The sequence below is a fragment of the Typopeltis vanoorti genome, chromosome 11 (assembly GCF_054136105.1).
Source record: "Typopeltis vanoorti isolate ZY-2024b chromosome 11, IOZ_Tvanoo_1.0, whole genome shotgun sequence".
Classification (NCBI taxonomy): Eukaryota; Metazoa; Arthropoda; class Arachnida; order Uropygi; family Thelyphonidae; genus Typopeltis; species Typopeltis vanoorti.
The window spans coordinates 34,032,981-34,056,332 of record NC_143559.1 but is presented as its reverse complement, the minus strand read 5'-3'; the positions used below and the strand labels follow the sequence as shown (position 1 = coordinate 34,056,332).

The 23,352-nt window shown below is 36.3% G+C and overlaps 1 protein-coding gene across 1 annotated transcript in view; it reads left to right on the top strand.

Moving 5' to 3' along the window:
• The first annotated feature begins 3,956 nt into the window (after positions 1-3,956).
• The window catches only part of LOC150101429 (3-hydroxyanthranilate 3,4-dioxygenase-like), a 56,678-nt gene continuing 37,282 nt past the window's right edge, over positions 3,957-23,352 (top strand). Inside the window, exon 1 of the mRNA XM_090400653.1 lies at positions 3,957-4,162. The gene's annotated coding sequence lies outside the window, so the exon portion shown is untranslated. The remainder of the gene's footprint in view (positions 4,163-23,352) is intronic.

The window sequence follows — 23,352 nt, the reverse complement described above, 5'->3', positions numbered from 1 at the left end:
TAATTGACCACTTGCTCGATATAGACTGAATTATTAATACCCTCTACAGTGGGGATATCTCGAGAAAAAAGATTCTCACCCCCCTCATATTTAGGCCTAAACAGTTGAATCTCGCTCAGATAAGATAGCTACAAAGTTCCGTATAAGACTCTCTTTAGGATGTTTGTTACAAAGTAGATTTTTATTTTTTTTAGCCTGTCCCTACCCCTTAAGGACTTAAGACACTGTTCCACTTGACCCCTTGTTTATCTTCATCGTATATGATAAGAACAAGACAACACATGTTTATCTTGGGAGCTATCTGAGTTGATGGCAGCTTTTCAGTGTCCGGAGGCAGATAGGAACTAAGTCTGTTTATAGCAGCACATAAACATACACGACCCATTCTATTCCTTCCCTTATTCCCCCCCCCCTGCTATTTTGAATGTCCACTCCGGAAAAAAAAAAAAAAAAACGAGTGGTTCACCTGATAGACAAGGCAATTACAATACGAGACAAAACTGGTTTCGGCTCTATTCAGAATTAGTGAAAAAAATACTTTTAATTATGCTAATGAATGTAAGAAGGAACAATGTTGTCATGATCACTATTAGTGATAATTTTGTTTTAAAAATAAAATCTAAATTGAACATACAAAGTCATTACCTGTTATAGGAAATGTGTTGTGTCAACTATTCATGTTTTGAGTGTTGTTGTGTGTCCGGCGTGACTAAAATTAGACAAAGGTCAGCTTCTAGTCCTAAATGTAACAATTACGAGTAAATAATAATAAAAAAAACGATGAAATAAGAACATAATGCGATATTTACTCATAGCCCCACTACCTGCAACATCAAGCAGCTCCTTTCTTGTTTTTATTATAACATTTAAAGTCATTAAATGTTATAATAAAAACATTAGTTAAAAGCGGTTCGTTCCCCCGCTTCACGTGCTCCCACCACTCCCTCCCTTAACTAAAATTCTTGGGTGTGCCGACGTCTTGTAAATCCTACCAAAACGTGTTTGTTACTAGATTTTTACGTGTTCAAAATATCCATTTGTTGATAAATCTGATTTATGTCGTTGTAAAGTATTAAATACTACATTTTATGAGTTTGTTTTTCTGTGATTTTTAACTGAATTTCGTTTTTTTTTCATTCCATGCCTTTGCACACCTCTTGCAAATTAATATGAAGTTTGTTCGAAATAGCTTACCTCAGTAAAATTATGGGAATATATTTGAAGACAAAAACAAATGCATAAACCATCCTATTTAACATGCAACACACAATACAGATGTTCTTTATCTGATTCTTCATAATTATGACGTTTGAAAATAACGTGAAATAGATAGAAAGAGCAAGTTTGTATTTTCCTGCTCTCTCGTAATGGCCTTGAGTAGACCACAAACAGACTACACCCAAGTGACTAAACTTTTGCCCCGCCTATCCGACGTAAGTTCGTCACGTAGTTCAAACGGTGGTCATTTAAGAAGGGTCGAACTCTGAAACCAGTTATAAATATGGTCACGGCCAACAAATACTTCATCTGGAGTAACTTACAAACTCCGAAGGATTTACAAAACCGTATCTCTAAAACTAGTATAGAGTTCATTGTCTCAGTAACCTCCGTTAGTTGACACAAAATATATCTAAGAAGCGGTTGTTTACTAGAATTTCTAACCTTGTAGAATTCATTCATGGAGATTGAACGGCTGCAATTAAGTCTGGTTGAATTCTTTCGTTTTTTTTTTTTTTTTTGTGTAAATGTCATCTTGTCTGGCTGTAGCAGTAGCATTTTTAAACAATGTCAATTGACAGTTTTCATTTAACATAGTAACAACAATACGTGTTACAACAATGAATTTACTTCGGTAGTTTTCGTTCATCTGAACGTAACAATCATGAAATTTCAACAATGAAATTTCATGATTGTTATGTTCAACATTTCAACAATGAAATTTTTTCTTTAGCTTTCATTCGTTGGTTACAACAATCTCGTCTTTCAACAATGAAATTATTTCTGTAGCTTTCATTCGTTGGTTGCAACAATTTCGTGCTTAAACAATGTTTTTACCACATTCATCGCTACAATAAGATATTTCAAATAATGAAGATGTATTCTTGTAATGCCATCCAGTCAGTCTTTATAGAAACTGTTTTACGTAATGTTTCTAGAACAATCCGATACCGAAGTATACGGTCAAGATAAGACTCGCTAAATCAAGTATTGTCTGCGAATGCTCATTGCATCATAAAATATTACTATGCTCTGCTTGCAGTCGGGAAAACAGCAGCATACTGAACAGGTAGGAGTATACTGATCCATCATTTCTCTGACTTTTCGTTATCCACATTCTCAAAGGTAGTTATTTGGGGGCTCCAGACCGTCCCCATATTTTTTTATTTCGCTCTGCGTATTCAATTATAGTCCAATGTCTGTGCCAGTAGATCTTCCCCCCCCTCCCCCCCAAAAAAACGGAACCGTAATAGTTGGCGTGATAATTAAAATTGAGCAACCAATTGGTTGATTGAAAGTCGCCAAGGAGTGTCCGTTTATACCATAGCAGTAATTTATTGACAGCTTTGATAAGATTTCTCTTACGCAACAGAAGTTGGATCCTCTTGAGAGGAAAGGGGAATAAAAAAAAAGCAGAATTTAAAAAAAAGGAACCCTCTGGGGTTTGTGATTAGTTATGTTTAAAAGTGCGTCCTTGGCGTCTGTTTGGCGTTGATGGCTGCCGTGACACGAATGCATAACTCTGGGGATGGCCTACTCCCAGGACACTTAACTGCAATGCCCTATTGTTTGAGATCCTGTGGGTAATAAAGCCTCGAGAGATTTTGAGGTTGTTTAAAAATTTTACTTCGCATCTGTGGCTTGAGTACTGTAATAGAAAAGCAATGGTTGCTGGAATGAATATTAGCTGTTAATCGTTGAGGAATAAAGTGAGCCATTGTTAGTCGCCGTATGTTGGGTTCAAGTTGGTGGCGAAACTGGTTGCAGGATTGGTTTGCGTCACATAATGGCTTAACGATCCTTGCAATAACACGTGATTTAATAATAGTTTTTTACACCTGCATATTTTCAGGTTACAGGATGTAGTTGTTTTAGCAGTTATCATCATGGCAAATTTCATTCATCCTACTGCTTACCCCCCCCACACACACACACATTTCATTCATCCAACTATTGCTGAAACAGCACTCATTTTAACAATGAGTGCTGTTTCAGCATTTTTTTTTTTTCATTCATCAGGCTGTTCCAGTCGCTTTCTCCAACACAGACTCCATTCATATAGAACCCGATAATTTGGCTACTGTGCTTATTCCTGTAGATTTTGTGAATTTAGCTACAACAATTACTTTCCTAACAATGGGCCTTTATTCTTCATATTCCATTCATTTGAATGCAAACAATCATTTTTTATCAACAATAAGATTTCATTCTTGCAGATTTCGTTGATTTTGCTGTTACGATCATTACAAGTTTTTGCAAAATGAGATATTCACTGTTTCATATTTCTGATTTAATTTGGTTTCAATTTACGTAGTTAATTTGGTTGAATTAATTACAGTCCTCGCGATCTTATTCTGTATCCTATGAATTTCTTTTTCCGAAATGAATTCTCCGCGTGTTTTATTTTATTTTTTTATTTCAAGATCAATTTATTTTCCACGCCAATTTCCAATATTCCGCGTGCTAACTAAAATATTGAGATATTTGACAGTAATTTCGTCAGAAGTGGAAATTCTAAACCACGTCATAGAAAGATGCATTCAACTTATACTGAGTTATGATTTTTTTTTTTTTTTTTTTTACATCTTTGGTAGGATATCTGATCGTATGTTTACCAATTATACTCTATAAAAATATACAAGACTGTTAAAAGTCATACTTAGCGTAGAGAGTATAACTATCAAATAATTAGAAATCTGATCATATGTTTACTCTGTAGAGATGACATGAAAATACAAGAAGACTACTAGAAGTCATTTTTCATAAAGAGATGACCTTTGATAGTTTCCAGCTGATATTTACAGAAGAGGTATTAAATGGATATTCCTAAAGTGTAGGCAGAGGGGTAAGAAATCAAAAGTTTATCACTCCTTTGACCTTTGATGACATGTTGTTAGCAAATATTGGAATAACACACCAGAATTTGAAGACGGCATAAAATTGGGTGAGAAAAAAAATAATTATTACATGAAAAATAACTAAAAATATTAATTATTACACTTATTGTTTATTTATCAGTCTATAAAAAATATTTATTCGTTTTTTTAATGTTAGAATAAATACTAAAATAGAATAAGATTCTTATTGGATCGAATGACCTTGAAAGATACACAAAGGTCATGGTTTGGATTCTTTGAGGATTAAAACTGTAATTTAGATTACGCCATTTTGTTTTAGGAGCTCTGATGGGTTTCACGTTTTCCTGTAAATTGAGAGAAGCAACGATATTTCAACGCTTTTTTACATTAGCTTTTTCGTAAAAATCCGAGCAACTTTTAATTATTTTTTCCCTGTAAATCGCTTGCAAAGCTCAATCTGTACATGCACCTATGGCGTCAAATTATGTTTCGTTTAAATTATCTTCTATTTTTAATATACTTGATATTGTTATAATGTGTAAATGAACTGAAAATAACAATGTCATTTAATGCAATGTTTATAAAGCCTAATTGTTATACTCATAAATGAGAAAAAGCCGTTCTGAAATATCTCTCAGCTCCCCGCTTCTTGGATCCAACCTGTTTTGAAACAATCCAACCATCTAGTGAAGTGCCGTTGATCTGATATTCACAAGAGGTACTAGGTGGCAGCACTTGTCAGCTTGCATTTAACCAATCTAAATGCAGCATTGAATTTTTTTCTTGGCTAGAACGATTCAAAACGAAATCCTTTTAATGTAAATTAATAGAGATAATAAAAGGTGTTAAATGTAGAATTGTTAAAATTTAAACAAAATTAAAGTAAAAGTGATGATATGATTAATATTTTATTAATTTTTAAATATAAAATATTGTTTTATTTTTAATTTTATAATTAACTGGCCGGCACCAACCAGATATCCATCCCATTGCGGTTTGTATATTTCGCAATATCTTAACTACTTTGATTTTTTTTTTCTTTGTTGCTCTGTTGACGGGAATAGCTGAGAACGGATGTCAGACGTAACTGTCTTAGCCACTTCTTTTTACACAAAATAGAAAGTTTAAACGATGCAACTGTACGAGACGAATCCCTTCATTCATGTTTACCTCCCCGATCTCCATAAAGACCGCCATCCGGCCTTAATCTGTTTACAAAGGTGACCAAAGCTCAGGTCAAGATAGCGGGCATTTCATAGACGTTCGACATTTTCTAAAAACAAAGACAAACGGGTTTAATCTACAAACAACGACAGAAGCGATTATCGTGGATTATAATAGAAGTACAGGCTTACTCTAAGCCTAACAATGTAATACGTGTAGGAAGTTAAAAGGGCATTTATTCCATCCACCCTTTCAATGGCCTTTCCATATTATTCTTCGAGCTTTAATCTGCTCGTCTGTTTCAACAATGACAGACTCAGTGACGTAACAGTTATAACATTGCCACAGTTACCGCATTGTTAGAAACATTAGTTGCATCTACTGGATGATGTTATCGTCATGATCTGTTTGGTGGGGGGGGGGGGGAGCACACCTCGTGTATGGCGTGCATGACTGATTTATCACAGTCGTGTATCTACAGATCTTACGATAAGGAAAATGCTCACTGCGGTCTTATTTTACCCCTCCCCAAAGTTCGGAAGTCTTTTAACAGTACACTACCTGAAAATTAAATTTGCACAACACGTTGTAGGATGGTCATCGTGCTTCAAGAGATATCGCCGATAATGCGAATTTTTTTTTTTTTTTTTTTTCTTTGTTGTTCTGATAATCAGGAAGAGTTGAGAACGGAGGGTCAAAAGCGTACTCACGATGGCTGAAGTGTGTGAAGAAGAAAGTATTGAGGGAAGTGTTTCGGTATTTGGGCTTCGATTACACGAAAGTGGATTTTACAAACAGATAATTGTAGGGAGAGGGGGGGGGAGGTTTGATGGGAAAAAGATTGAGCATGGAGGAACCCGATCATATTCTACCCGCCGGGTATCGGCCAATAGCTTCGACAGTGAAATTAGGCGCTTTAAACGAAGAAAATAAGAGGTGGGGGGATAAAAGATAAACGAGGAAGAGGGGAGATGAATTTTCTCCCCCGATGTGAGATCAGTGGCGCACTCAGGGTTTAATCTTGGGGGGGGGGAGTTGAGTAGACGATTTGAGAATACCCAGTACGCAATGAATACAACCAATGACTGAGCATCTGCAGCGATCGCTAGTACACGATACCCATGATCTCCTCTGGCCTGGCTTTGACAGACAAAGTATCGCTCGAACACTACTTCGTTCGCCTCGCATTCACAGTGGCCGTGATTCCCGAGAGCTGTAGGGTATTCCCACCTTATGTGACCGCTTATTCATAAGTAGAAATAGAAGACACGACACAACATCAATAAATAAATAAAAAAATAATTTTAATTAGGAAAAGATTTTTGGAAAATTTTCTAATGTATTTTTCCTTTTTTCTTTTTTGGGGCCCGGGCCCCCTTTCTCTCCCTCTCCCCCTGGGTGCGCCAATGTGTGTGAGACCATTCCCTCATCCCCCTTATTAGAGTATCCATACTCGTTGTTACCGTTCTGGGTTATCTAATTCTTACGACGCGAATGTGTGATAGGTTTTTAGCGGAATTCAGATTTGAAAAGAAAGAAAGAAAGTAATAAAAATATGACCTTCTTTCCCACTATAAAAGCATGTTTGTGAAATCGCCAATTAATGTTGTTTTGATAATCTTTTAACATTTGTCTTGGTTGAGTACGATTTTGTGACAGCCGATAATTTCGATTTCAATCCGCTCAGTCAACTTTGTGCCGCAAGTAGACCCCCCCCTCACTTCCTTAATTATTAAGAAAACGGGAAAAAAATCATTTCAAAAACGAAACGACAAAAGTACTGAACAAATATAACATTTGAATAATTGGGAACGAATTATTACTTATTATTATTATTTATTTATTATTATAATTATTACTAACACGGTGGTTCTAACAACGTTTGGAAGAAATGTTATTTTCATTATATCAGAGCACCGCATTATAAAAGGTTGCTGAATGTGTAGTATTTGAGGAGAAAAAACCCTGAATGAATGAGATTTCAATCCTTTAAGGACAGAACAATACATCCCACTTCTCTCTTGAGTCACAAACGTCTGCCGTGAACCCGAAAAATTAACAACAACAACAAAAATAATCTTAGTTTGGAATAGCGGAGTTCTCTCCGAGTACTCATGTTTTTACGTCTTGTACAGTTCACCCCAATCTTACGATGCTGACATCATCGAAAGCGGTGGATTTCCAAGAAACAGTTCCGACATTAAGATTTCAACGTACATTGTTGTAACCATGTATTGTCACACCCACACAATGAAATCATTCCCCCCCTCCCTTCCCCCAAACACGATTTTACGCAGGTCGAGGATTTCCTCTTAATCTAGGTTTTCACGAAAACACAAAGACACCTCCAAACTATTTAAATCGAAATCATTAACCTAATTAGTTTAACAAAACCAAGATGAATAGTCACGTTGCAATCATAAAATAAAATAAAAAAATCCAAGCACAAATTCACCAGCGTACGGAGAAGGTTACATGACACGCACGACTTAACAAGAGGCGATCGTCTAGCTGGAGGCCGATAAAGAAATCAAAACCAGGAACCCACCTCCTGTCAGGTAAACCGTGGAGGGGGGGGGAGCACTCGTTAAATGGATGGGCATATTCCCCGGGGTTAAAGGGATTGGGAAATTTTGAATGACATTCGACTCATTATCGTGCGCTGTATAAGGTGGCATTGTTTTATTAATTATTATAATTAGTAAATGTTAGTCACAGCTTGTAAAGGATACCTCAAGTCCTCGATTGTTCTTTGATATATAAATATTCACACTAGATGGCGCTACATTGTATCTCTAACATACGATACATTTTGTTGTAATGTTTTTTAAGACATAGTTCAGTTTGGAAACCATTTTGTTGATGGTGGCATAAGATTGATTTCTCGGTCGTGAATCGCTGCGTTTCCTGGAGGTGTCAGGTGAAAGATTGGGATGATTATGTCTTTGAACACCCTTTCGTGACTTACTTCAATTGCCGTGATGGACAATTTTACCATTGGAGCCTTCTTTTCCTTGCCTTGGAGCGTCAAGATTAAGAATTTCAATGGTTACATACAATCCATTGAGGCTAACCTCAATTACCCCCCCCCCCTCCGAGTCGCTTCAATGCGCCCATTATCTTTTTAAAACGACTTTTTAATAATGTCTCGAATCATGTTTGCTTGCGGTGATGTGCACACGCTATCATGGAAGTTTGAAATGACAAACGTTTCCTGGTGGTCTATGCAAACAATTATATAGAAGTTGAATAAAGGCAAGAATTATATTGTTTTTGATTGTACTATTGAACAAAAAAAAAAAAAAAAAAGCTAAATTTTCCAAGTTAATCACGTGATGTGTAATCACTAAGAAAACAATGACGTAACAATGTCTAGAATCTGTACAATAATCATTAACGTAACAATGACTATTAACCAAGAATGATTGACTCTACCATTGTGACGTCATCGTTTAAGGTAAGCGTGCCATTGATAGATTTCTGAGTGATTTTTAGATATTCAAATATCGAAAATTTTCGCATTAACAAAGTTTATCAAGGATATTAATCATTAAATGCACGAAGGCGACCTAATGGAATCCCATTAGCAATTTTCTATGCATAGAAGTGTGTAGCTGATTGCATTGTTTATTTAGAGGGTCAATTTTTCATAATTCTAAGAAGGCATTTGATTTAATGAGAAAGTCGTGACTGAGCATGTAATGAACTATCCGCCCATTTTGCCGGAAAAAAAAAACCACTTATTAAGTTTGACTATTTCCGTCCATAGCCATCGCCAATTAAAAAGTCCCTAGTGGTAGACAATACACGCGTTTTAGCACAACCTTGAAGTATCCGTAAGTGGGACACAATAAGACAGTTATCTTAACGCTTTCCTCTCGTGTAGTTTAGCTTAATCATTTTGCCTCCCCCCCGCCCCCCGATGATAAGTCTGATTTGAGTTTTCGGCAGCGCCAGCACTATTTGGAATAAGAGGGTTTCTGTTTATGTATTCGGCATGCAACTTCACGCCCTCAATGAGTTTCAGACTTGTCTATGGATGCTTTTTTTCCCCTGAAACACTCGAGTCGTGTGTACTCATTTTTATATTTTTTTATACCTTGTTAGAGCGTTACACTACTCAGCACTTTTCATTGTCTGCTTCGCAGTTCTTTTTTTTTTTTTTTTAATCAATATCCGGTCTTCCAAAACTGAATGTTTTTGTACCTATTCTAATACTGCACATTCCACCTTACACGATGTTTATAATCGCTTCCTACTCATCACAACCCCAAGCAAATGATTTCTACACTCTCCATAATTGTTAGTCATTAGTTTCGCTTAACAATTAATTTCTGTAGTTGCAATTATTACGATCAATTTTCTAGTCTCAATTGTTACAATCATTTTCCCCAACATTTGATTTTTATTGTTGTAATAATTATCATCACCAAGATTGTTTTTTTTTTCCTTAACAATTGACTCTGCAATGACCGTTGCCACAATCATTTCACCCCTATCAATGGATATTTCTAGACTTTGTTAAAATTAATTGTCAGTTTCTAACAATTGACTTCTGTGGTAATTATTGTAACAAGCACTTTTTTTTTAACAGTTGATTTTTGTTATGATAATGGTTGCTTTGTCGTTCATTTGTTTTTCCGCAAATTAATTTCGGTGCCTAATGCGTTTGTAATCGTTTTTTAAAATGAACAGTTGACTAGTTATTAGAATTGTTACCTTCATTCTCCTCCCCCAACAATTAACTATGACAAGAGCGTCTACGGCAGTGCTGTCATAACTGAAAAAAACTGTATCTCAACCATAAACAGTTTGATTTTTCGTTTTTTAATCAAAAATTAATCATTCATTTCAAAAACTGAATTTTAAACTCCCCCTCAAAAAAAAAAAAAAAAAAAAAAAATTAAGGAACGGGAAAAATAGTGCTTGCCTAGGGACGGCATGTACCCTTAAAAAGCTTCGTTGGTTTCGACGATGCCCTTTGAATTGGGAAACCTTCATCGGGGATTTTCACCCGTATGAGATAGGTGGTGTCGGTTATTTTTATCTCGTAAAACAGACAAACCGACCAGAAGAATGCACGCAGTATAAAGACATACGAGAATAAGGATTGAAGTTCGTTTTTGGTTGGACGGTGTGAGTTCTCCGAGTAGGCGTAAAACAGAACGGAACTGTGACAATGACCTAATAATTTCTACGTCAAAAAGTGTTTAAAATCACTCCACAGATCTGATTTGGTTGAATTTTTTTTTTTTTTTTAATGGGAGTCACGAAGTTACATTACGACTTTATATTTAATCCGACACCTCGTTATGGTTATCTTCACGTCCATAAAGCTAATTTCTCGATTTTTGTTCATTTTTATTTATTTTTTATTTTTTTACAAAAGCAGTAAATCCTGCAACGGATTTTACTGCCATAAGCATCTACGTAACAATAGCTGTGCGAGCATTCTTTGTTTACACAAACGCGTGAATCGTGTACCGCGTGATGAGCGCACGCTAACCATTCAATGCGTGCCAAATAGCTCGCTGGCAGCACGTGATTTCTTTTCTATAAACGTTGTCAGTCTGATCTTATTCAGGGGTTAGCACAATACTAATTACGTTATCCATCTTCACCAACGTTCTTTTTTTTTTTTTTTTTTTTTTTTTCATTTGCGTGATAATAATAGTAAGAAAAACAGAAAGAAGGAATGATGGTGTCTTTCACATCGAGCGCAGCAAAAACATTCACTCGAATACGAGCTTAGCATACAGTAGTCTGATTTAAAAAGCCTTTTTATTTATTTAAAAAAAAAATAAAAAAAAAACGTTTTGAGATGGAGTGGATTGTGCGTTCCTTGGAATGATCGCACGATTTCAAGTCGCATATGTCACTATAAATCGTGCGAAGTGGTTGACGCTAAGCGGAGGTCGTTTCCTTCGATCACAATTAAGCCAGGTGTGATAATGAGAGCCGCAGATGCTTGTAGTCGCCCGTGCAGAATGTTGAACAGGAAGCCCCATTTGTTTTAATTCGGCGTAGGAAGAGTGCCACGATTGGGGACAGTCCGCCATCCGGAAAATTATACCTTTCGACTTGTGACCACCCTGAGCGGAAATAGATTGGTAAACCTTCTTCCGGGAGGCCAAATCGAGGATGTTGAAAAGTCGAATTGAAGTATTTTTTTAAGATAAAAGATTGCCTTAAAATACCACAGGTTTCGGAACAGATATTCGAACGTAATCACATAGAGGTGAGGCCTCCGCCCAGGGAATTCGTTGGTGGAGGAGTAGTTTTGACCTTTGTATTGTCCTAAAAAAAAAAAAAGACATTAAGCCACGCTAAGATTTTTTTATTTTATTTTTAATTTTAAGGAAAACTCTGTAATGGAGCGATAGAATTACTGATATTTATTCATCCTTCAGACATTCAGTGAAGTATTGCCGGAGAACGAGGAAGATAAAATACCGCTTGTCCAATGGGAAGATTGCAAGTCTGTCACGAGAACTGGTTTCGTCTGTTTGGGTATCATCTTTTAACCCCCCTCCCCCGAAAAGTGGGGGGGTTACACCCAAAGCAAATATTTCGTCGCCTAGGGGAGATTAATTATTTTAGGGTGCTTAATAGATAAATAATAAAATAATAATTCTTTAAATAAATATACACACCGCTAATCTTTTCAGCTTTAGACCCACTCACAAAATGTCCCTCGTTATTGTCCTGAAAACTGAACACCCTCTTCTTACTAAATGTTAAATTATTCTTGGATGGTTCCTTATTTAAAATGTTTTGTTATTATTATTTATTATTATTTTTTTTATTTCTTAGGTTGAGACAAAGTACAAGGACACGTGTACAGCTTTCAAATGAGCCCTGTAGTATTGTATTGTATTGAATAGATTCTACATTGTATTTAATTGTGACGTATAATCTGTCAACAATGTCAGCTGCGACAATGATAAACGCTGATTGAGTTGGAGATAGACAGGTCACGAACCGGCTGAATTTGAACCCGAAATTTCATTAGGAAACCGCAAAATCCAGCTTAAGTAAATTCTAGAGAGAGAGAGAGAGAGAGGTGATATAACGATCGAAGAAACAAAAATAAAAGAAAAGGAAAGATGATTAACGGAAAGATAAATTAGAATTCCGTAACAAATGAGTACGCTGATTTTAAAACTAAAAATAGATTCAATCACGTTAACTTTCGTGGCTCCATCTGTTGCCATAAAATGAAACTTCTAATGGACATGTAACTTGACTGTTCTGTAGGATCCAGTGGCGATCGATGAAATCAAAGCAAAACCATATTTGGGAATTTTCAGTTAAATCACAAACAAGAAAAACTCATTTATATGAGACAATTTTTCGTGCTTCACAAATGAAAGATTTAGATCCTATTGAAGTCTTAACAAACCATTCAAATCAAAGTAAGCAGGAAAATCGTCAATAGGAAGTTAGTGATCTAAATTTAATTGTGTTGTACACTCCTTATGGGTAAATATCAATAATAGATAACCATGTTTTGAAAATTGTAATAAAACTCGACTTCGGCAGGTGTGTGTAGCGCGTTAATATGCACTTATATCACTAAAAATAAATAAAAGCTTGCAGAAAATATCATGGCGTATCTCTTATGAATAGTCTTAAAATGTAATTTATTTTTTATATTGAGACTTGTTCATTTCATTTTTGGATTCTTTCCAACCGATTTAATCGCGTGTTTTCAAAAAACATGACGTCACATCCGTCTTAATCGACAACAAACAATTCGGTTATAAAAATTCAAACCCCCGTGGATATTTCCCCGTTTGAGAGAAATAAAAATAATTGCAAGAGTTATCCCAACGCTTAGAACTAATTATATGCTAGACGTTAAGTTATTATCGCAAAATAGTTGAGTTTTTTTTCCTAGCATTGTGTGTGTGACGAGAGAGCGATAGATGCTGTTTACGTACGCTTCTAGTCAGAGCTATCTAGCTTTGTCACTCGCTGCTTAATTTGCAACTAACATGGCAACAATAAAACTATGTTGGAATCAACAATAAAAATACTTCCTATTATTGCGTTTCGCTTCCTGTTGACACCGACACAGTTATAGTTGCGTCTGCTGTTATTAACAATTACAAACGCCACTTGCAGTTCGTGAAAAAACAGAAACAAAACTAAAAAAAACACAAAACGTTCTGGCGCGTGATAAGATCATTAGCGCGTTTTTCAATTAATTAGATGAGTTTGTGTGGAAAACAGTTGCTCAGAGTGCTTCCAGCACACTCTGGCGAGACGCAGGTCTTTAGTTGTTTCCTGTTTTTGACCTAGGGTGTTGACCCAAGAGAAAGTTGGTTGCTGCGGATGTTAGAGGCATAAAATGAGTGCCCCCTTATTTATCAAACTTCCTCAATGTGCGTGACGGGTGCACCATATTCTTTCGAGACCTGGCAATTACCGTCTTTTGACCAGAGGTGGAGCACGTTACTGTACATAATCGCAATTAAATATTAGTTTTAATTTCCTTCCTTCACAAGCCCTTTTCATTTTTTTTTTTTTTCATTAATCATTTACGACTTTTAAAAGTAAATTTTGAATTCGGTTTTCACTACTTGACACACACTTTTAATATTACGATTTGATTTATGGCGGTTTGGTTAATGTGAAAAAGTCCTTAATTGTGGGTGGGTTAAATAAGCCGCAAACCCCACTGATGGGAATCGAACCCAGGTCTCTCCAAACTAAAGGGTCTATACTGACTGAGCTCCGGAGGCTCTGACATATTAAGTGGATACAGTTTATATTTTATGTTTTGTTTGTTCAGTCATGTTTTGACACTAAGAACTAATCTTGCGACATCGTAAGAGAAAAGACTGACGAGGGATCTCTGTTTTTAGTGGTTTGTCATAAAGAGTAAAAAATCGTACGAGGTTCACTAAATGGGTTAGGAAGAGTGGCGCGGCGATCGTATTATATCTGGTCATGTCACGTATAATTTGAACATAATGTAATAGTCAAGGAGTTTTGTGTCATTTAATTTATCTCACTGAGCAGGGATAGTTCTGAATGATTTTAGATGGTACACGAATTTTATTGTCTAATATGAAAACATTGCTTATTGGAGGCTTGAAGTGGCTTGAAAATTTTCCTTGTTTGTTCTCTAGGACAGTGGGAACCCAATTACCCAGCCCTTATCTCATCTACAATGCAATATTAAAATATAAATTATTCTACACTAAAAATTATATAATATATACATAATTTTTTTGGTTTGTCTATAAAAGTTTTGATCACTAACAAACAACTCAAAGGTAGTGGACATTTTTTCACATACAAATATTAAAATGGTGTATTATTGTTAATAATTTATTGACATCTGTATTTGAAAAACAGCCCTAACAAAATGTATTCTAGATTTATAACCTTTAGTAAATAGGAATTATATAAAAATAAAATATTTATATAGAGAGAGAAAATGAGAATAAAAAAAGAAAATAAAATAAACAAAGAATCATCGACAGCTCCATCTGTGTATTAAACAATAAACTATCACTCATTTTTCGGCTTACACGAAGGCAAAAATATAATCACGTGAAAAAAACCCATTCTCATTTGGTGAATGGGGGTGAAGTGTTTTAACGAAAAGCAGTTCATGAATATCGGAGCTTCCACTATACTGAACACTAATCGAAAGCTATCAAGAGTACACCGACCTCTACAGGAGTTCAAAGGTCAACTTATTAAACGTGTCAATACGGTTAATACATTAACTACGCAAACCCGCTGAACGATATCGGCCTTCCCCATCTGACTCTTCACGTCTAACAAGAAATTTTAATTTCTCTTGTCCCGAAGACATTCGCACAGAGCCGGAAGAAGCAATGCCGACTATCCCTCACGGAAATCCTACTTATTCTCTTATCGAGAAAAAAAAAAAAAAAATTCCCCACTACTTACGACTCTCTTTCGCCTTCTGCAATGTTCGTGACTTTAATGTACTGTTTAATTAACCTGTAGGGGGGATAAGTAGAGGGGGCAAGGAACTGATGGATGCTTGACGTGTAACAGAACACCTGGTGGTTGAATTTTTTTTTTTTTTTTTTAAATTTTATGCTGACAGGTGAAGACTGAATTTTCTTTTGTGTTCTTGAGTAAGTTGCGTGTGAGGAGTGTTTGAATTCTGTTTGTGATCCAATCGCCCTATTATAGTCCTGTGGGCTTTTCTGTTCATTACGATTCTACAAAAAAAGAGAAAAATATATCTCTTCCCCTCAAAAAAAAAAAAATAATAATTGAGAAGCGTGGAAAGAAAGTAAAGAAAAGTTTATACAGAAAGAAAAACCAAGGAAGTGTAAGTAGAGAATCACATGTGACAGATAGAAAAAAAAAAAAAAAAACGATAGGTTCTAAAGCATCGGGGAGGGGGGGGAGGAATACTCACCTGCTTGAAGCCATTCATATCTCAGGTCTGGACGGGTGAAGTTTAATCAGGGTTGTCCTTATTCCATCATTTTATGTCCAACTCACAAATTGTAAAATCCCATTAGCACACCGTAGCTGATGTGGGAAAAGAAAAAAATAATAAAAAAGCTGGTCAGATCGTGCTGGTGTCACTGTAACCTCCGCCCGTCTTATATTAACGACCCGTTCAACCAGGGTCAAGCCCATCTTGTCGAAGAAAATTAGGTCTACGGTTCTAAGTTACTCCCATTCCTTACAGCATCCCCCCCCCCCTGCACTCGTAAGTTCCCACTGACATCGTTGGGACAATCCCTTGCAACCCCTCTACATAATAGGAAAGTCTTAATGTTGTTGGTGATTAAGGACACAGACACAGAGGGAAAGAAAGACAAAAAAAAAAAAAAAAATGAATGATACGCAATACGAACATCCCCTCATTTTCACAGAACTGTGGCCTGATTTTCGAGGTCGTCGAGTGACAAGGGCAACGAACTATACCACCTTTTGTCTGCACGTGGGCTCGAAATAACACTAATTCCCTAATTCTTAAGACGTCCCTCTAAGAATATTCATAATCTTCTTGTAATTGGCTCTAAAAACTTGTTTAATGCAATTCTGTTGGGTGAAGGGTGAGGCGTATGTGGGCGACAAATATCTCGAAGCCGTTTTAGCAGCAAATGTTTCCGAATCTGAAAGTTTATTTGCTCCCCTCTAGTGTCCGAAAAATATATTCTGCAGTCGACAATTAAAAACTACTCCAACAATGAAATTTTATCTATAATAATGCGCCACTTCCGGAATGAACAATACAGGAAGTGACGCATTATTGTAGATAAAATTTCATTGGAGTAGTTTTTAATTGTCGACTGATGCCTAATGTTTTTTTTTTTTTTTTCGAAGTTGTAGGGGACGATAATGTTTCTGTTGCTATAGAGACGTGTAGTGATGCGAAACATTAGTGCCTCTTGGGTGTTCGAACCATTTCCCTCTGATACGCCTGATATTGCTGTACGCAGTGCGTAAAGTCATTTGGTGAGGGGGGGGGGATCTTTCTGATCAATCCAGCAAGTATTTTTTTTTTTATCTGAACATGTTTTTTTTCAGGCGTTAAATTCGGATCATTAAATGATTTGAGAACTGTTGGGTGATACGGTACAGTAATTCCTAGGAGACTTTGAATTGGACCCTGTGGCGCCCCCTTTCGGCAATGTGGAGTGACTGCATATCAGTTGGGGGTTCGAAAAGACTTGTGTCAGTTTCTTGAACTATTCGTAATATTTGTGCACTGTAATAGACGAAAACCCTTAGATGCCCCCCTTTTTTTTTACATTCTTCTTCTTCCTGTGGTTGAGTCTTAAGACCACATTTCCTGTTTCAATACTTATTTCATCTAGAAGAATTGGGTTCAATTTTTTTTCGTGCTCCATTCTTGTCAACTGTTCTTCTTCATCTATTTGAGTGTTCGTTGCAGAGTGTGTATGAGATAATACACTTAAAGAGGAAGAAGGGGGTGTCATTGATGAGGAACTTCACTACAAATGGTAGCAAATTCTTCCTAACAGTTACTATTAAAAAAAAAAAAAAAAAAAAAACTAGAAAAAATCTATAGAGCACAAACTAATATCCTATAGAATTCATATATGTCCATCCTTGTTAAATAAAATAAAAAACAATAACACCGCACTTAAATAAACCATGTGTATAAATGACCTTTGCCCTTTTGAGAACCCTTTTACAATTACCGTATTTCGTAACTCTTCCACCCCTGAAATTTCTCTGCCCGATTTCGCAACAGACTCCTTCTTTTGTTAGCAATATTTCTTCGCATGTCATTCCACCGGTGAATTATCCGCCCATCAGCCCAAATACGATGCGTTTGTAAGATTCACAGACTTTTGTCAGCAGGTAGGCTGATTAATAGATCGTGCTTGTCAGATGGCGCTGTAGTAGGAAGGGGGGGGGGTTGCCATGACTGGAAGCTGTCTGATAAATTGAATATTCTTTTGTTTCTTCGGCATAGGTCACGTAGTATCCTACGGTAGAAGGGAGGGGGGGAGTTTTTCCGACAGCTATATACGGGGATAATGGAGTTTTTTGATGGCTGGTTTAAGGTGGGAATGTGGTTCTGTTCGACCTGTTTGTCAAGCAAATGGAATAAATTGAAATGTGCTTCTTAACCATTTCAGGACACGGCGAGGGACTACACACGCGTATCTTCAGGGCAGGCAAAGAGAATGATGAAGAAGTAAGCGATTCGCAGTCATAAATAATAAAAAAAAAATTAAAAAAGAGAAAGGGTGAGATAAAAAAGAAACAGAGCGGTTGTTAGCATTCGGGAGTTTTAATTTTAAATATTAAAGTGTTTAACCAAGTTAAACTAATCAAAAGATTATGTAGAATGTATTTAGATTTTCCAGAAAATTAATTACTGAAAAAAAAAATATATTAATAAGTTTACGAAGAAATAGATAATCCTGTGATGTAATATATCAGATTTAAAAAAATTGTGGGTAGAATTTGGGGGAAAAAGTAATTATATTTGATTCAAATCTATTGTTTTCCCCAAAATACGTTATTATGATATTTCAAGTAGATTATCTGATGACTGATTTTTTTTTTTTTTTTTGAAAAATTCCACTAATAAATTGAAGGTCTCAATCTGGCGTAATAAGCTATTCGAAAAGATATTTAATATCCCTATCTATTTCACAGATAAATAGCACTCGGAAACCATAAAAGATTTGAAATTTTCACAGAGCTTATGAGAATTCAACCATCTGTATCGGAGTTGCCTTGGTATTGCAGTACTCAGAATGGCTTTTATCTTCGTAAGATTTCTGTTTGATTTCTGATGAGAGCCAACAGTACGAAACAGCTGTTAGGATAGTGAAACCTTAATGTGAAACGCGCCATTAAAATCGCCGTGGGGTAGCGATCTTTAATAGTGCAATACTATGGCAATCCCCACAATTGAAGGTTTTATTGGGGACATGTTTTATTTTAACATCGTCATAAAACCTCTAAGACAGTCATTTTGCCTTATACAACTAAGTTTTAGGAACATATATCGCAATATTTTTCTTCCTTTAATAAAAGAATTAAGAAAATAATAATAATAAACTTGCTGTTTATAATTCTTTTCAGAATGGTCGGTGAATTCTTTCAATTATTTTTAAAGTTTCTACTTTTTTTTTTTCAAATGCTGTCTGATTAGCTCTATACAAGGCTAAAGAGGCTATTGGTGGAGCAAATCTCCTCGAGATTCCCACATATCCCTTCTTTGTATGCACGTTACTGCCTTTGACATTTAGGTCGCTTTTTCGTTTTGTGTGCGACCCACATTGTGCTGATTAAGGGCAATGAGTACCCCGACACACAACACATAACCAATTAGGGCTCGCGGGGAGTCTGTCCTGATCCTTTTGATCCGAGTTTGGGTTTGGAGCGTTTTGTAATTGTTACTTTTTTTTTTTTTTTGAGTTTAAGTGAGTGTTTCTAGACAGCAGAACAAGGAGGAAGGTTGCGACTATAGTGCCCTCTGGTGTCGCCGAGGTGTAATCTCCTATATCGTATTTTTCTAGGTTTAGTATTCTTTTAATAGAAAATTATTCAGCCAAGAACAGAAGAAAGAACGAAAAAAAAAAAAACACTGTTTGATTCGTTTTGTTCTGTTCCAAATTACGTTGTTGCTAACTTTGGGAGCGAAAAGTCAAATATGTCACTCATTGTGTGGTCCTGGCAGCTGTATTTGGCCCATAAACAGACACGACTTCGGATAATGTAGTCGGTGGGAAGGACGCCATGAATGGGGTAAGCGAAATTTACGATTTGATAGTTGCTCCGACTGCCTACTGAGATGCTTCTACAGGATTTCATAAGTAGGCTGAAAAATTACACGGACAAATGGCATCCCATTTATCGCAAAACAGAAGAAGATTATGGGAAAGAAAATTACCACCCAATGCGTTCTTTAACGACAATAGCTGTCAAATAAGTCTTGCGATGGGATACAAGATGGTGACGCTACCCACATGATCTTGTATCACATTGCAAGACTATTATTTGACAGCTATTATTACGTCACACCAAGCGGAGGAGGGGGGATTGTTACGTCATTATCACTATGCAACTGTAGTGTCAACTTCGGTTTGTAATTTAAGATATCCGAGGGCCGGGTTAACGTAATACAAGGCTCGTGCTTCCTTTGTATCCCACGCGCAGTTTATAAACCTCAAAATGTCATTTTATCGTGTCAGAAGGACCCGACCGTACGCTTACTACATGCAATTACTCTAATTCTTATTTATGTATTTTTTATCTGCGTAATCAGCAAGAAATCTTAGCTGCAAATGACAAAATGGCTGTCAGTAGTAGAACGATCAAGTGATATTTCTGATGTCAAACAATGCATCACGTGCTTTATTGCGTGAGATATAAATACCTATCACGAACCTTATCTTTTGGTCTTCAATGTTTGACCTTTTTTGTTTTGTTTTACCTTTTTTTTTTTTTTTTTTTTTCTTACACAGCCACGCCTGTGTAGTCATCGAACCGGACAGCGACGTAGAGGTTAAAAGTTATGAGTGATGGAAGTTATTTTTAAAAAATTCTTTGTCTCACAAGCGAATCATTGATAGGTAGCCGTTTAGTCTGACACTTTTAAGTGAACAAATTCCACCTCTTAATTACTCGTTCGTTCTCTCTGCTTCCATTAACCACTAGATTTAGTGTTTTCATTAAACAGTCAAGTAGTGGTGTGAGGTATTAGTACGCGGGGAGGAAGGGGGGGAATCTTAAAACTCGATGCTTTTAAGAATGCAGGTCGTATCTTGGGCATCTTAATGTACTCATTATTATCCGATCCTGCCTTTCTTCTCATTACAAACAACAGTTAAAATAAACTATCACATTAAAACAGTAAAAAATGGAGTCTTGTTGCTAGTAGCAACAGAGAAAGAGAGAGGATGGGGAGGAATAGAAAAACGGAGTTTCTTAACGGTGTCATTTATCATCTGAAACACCCTGTGACAGCTGACTGATGCAATACAAAGAATTCGGTTTCAATGCTACTCCGTTGTCGGTTCGTTTAATTGGTAGGTGTCATTGATAGCATCGAGGGCCGTCTGTCCCTCATTGTAATTAGTCATTTCTCCTTACGCACTCGGAAATTCAATGTGGATCGCAGCTTTAGACCCGGATGTCCATTACTGGTTGTAGAATAGATTTGTTGCATTTGCCCTTTGTTCCAGACCGTCTCGTTTATTAGAAAAAGGGGTGGAGTTCAGGTTATTCAACTCCAGTCTGGATAACAATGCATTCGACTACGCTATTTGGACACAGGTGGCGCTGCATAACAAACGGAGCGGGAACGATTATCTGGATAAGAATCCTTCACTCTATCTGTCGTATTATCATTAGTATATCAAATTGTCATGTGTTACACTCCCATGACAGAATAAAACGAAAGCCCAGAAATAATAGGTTATTCAGAGAGTGAATGGCCCATACATTGAGAGAGAGAGATCTATCATCGGTTAGTTTTCATTCATTTCATGCTGGAACATCCCTCAACCTTGGGATGTTCGGTGGAAAAAAAAAATGGTTCAAATCCTGTCTGGAACGAGAAACGTTCTTTTTTTTCTCCTTCCCTTTTCGATGGATTAGTCGGTCTTATAGAGATGTAACGCATTTGCCTTACAGAATCGGTGTTTTTTTTATGCTCCTGAAACAAACAAACCAGCCACAGAACGCACAGATTATATAATGGTACAGTAGCATTATGGGTCCGTAGTTTAGCTGGCCATGCTGTTTAATATGAAAGATTTGTATAAAGATGGGGGGGGGTTTCCCCCGAAAATGCGGTATAAGAAAAAAAAATTTTGCGAAACGTGAGGATTTTAATATTTCTGCTTCCTCTCACTCAGTATTAAATTAAGCTTAGTGAATGATGATTTCAAATCTGTGTTGACAAAAAAAAAGTTTCGTAGATGCTGTTGATAAAACCGGATGTGACGTCACACATTTCTACGACAACAGATTCTGCTTATTCATAACAATCAGCGCACGCTTATCTTTATCTTTCGAAATAGCTTTTGTTTTTCAGTCGAACTTCCATTGCCAAATTTGATTTAAAAAGTATCAGACAATTACCGATTATAATTTTAAGCTAATATTCATTTATTATTTTTTTGTTTTTCATAGTTTTTTTTTTTATCACTCGTATAGGAGACAGACTGCAAAACTTATGCCACCAGTGTAGCATAAGACTTCATCCCCCCCCCCAAACCTTCTAACTGCTAATAGGAAAAACTAATCTGCAAATTTGTAGTCTGCCGTTCTTCACATACAAGTGTCCCGACCATTTCGTGTGGCTGTTCTAAAGTATTCCCTTCTGGTCTCGCCATCCAGGTGATACAGATAAATACTCTCACCTGGATATGTGTGTGAATAAGCTGGTAGTAGAGATGGTCGTCTACGATAGACACGAGAGTTTTGACTTATTAGGTACTTAAATGCATCATTTCCACTGCGTATTACAGATCAGCCATATGGATGACCTAAATATCGTAAGTCTGTATCATCACAGTGTCACCAGGTGGCACTGGTAACAGCTGGTTGTGATTCTTTTAGGCCTCAGCATGCGTAATGACTTCTAATTTTGGGGGAGGAAGCCCTTGGCACTTCGTTCTCTCTCTCTCATTTTCTTTGTGTGTGCGCGAGAGAGAGACCATTACCTCAATTTACATTATCTGTTATGTCTTTCTTAACATAAAAATCCATGCGGGATAAAGAACTTTACTGAGGAAGACCTAATTTTACTGTTTATGCACTAAAATATCAATAAAAATCCAAACGGTGACCAATTCCGAGTTTGTACCTTTTTTAGCAAGAATGTTCGAACCCCAATTACCCATAATTCTCCTGTGAAATGTACTGCTTTCGTGTTAAGATTCGTTCAATCTTTTTCGGACATCCCCTCGTTGCTATTGTGTGCACATTTGCTCAGCACTGTCAAGGGCTGTTGAACACCGATGGAAACTAAATGATGATGTCTGTAAAGAAGATGTATGTCAGGAAACATCTATCTTCTCCTTGTGCGTATCTCTCTATCATCAACTCAGGAGTGCGGTGTCAAATAAACGGACGGAGGTTACCGAAGAGTCTCGATTTATGAGTTTAATGATGATCACACTACTTACTATAAAGATAAAGAACTAACGTTCTTTATAGTAAGATAGTAAGACAGATTTTTTCCTCATGGGTTTTCCTCCAGTTACCTTTCTCTCTCTTTCTGTAATTTCCTCCAATTCTTCCGGTCCAAGTTCCGATTTTTGGAAATTGTTTCAATAATAGAAACAAGCGTATTCCGATGATGGGAAAGAATTCTATAACATAACTTTAATATTATTATGCTGCAAAAAAATTAAAGGAGTGTATTATATTCTTCCAGATTTAAAAAATTTTATTTCAGTTTTTAAATTTTTATATTAAAATTTAATATACTTATAATTATTACATTTTTATTTCTAAGATAAATTTTATAAATTTTAGCAGCAAGCTATCTAAACCATTGATGGCGTTAATTCATCTCAAAGTAAATATATATATTACAGAATTTAAATACAGATAGTAACGAACCCTATATATACTATGTTTTTTCCTATACATAAATACCTGT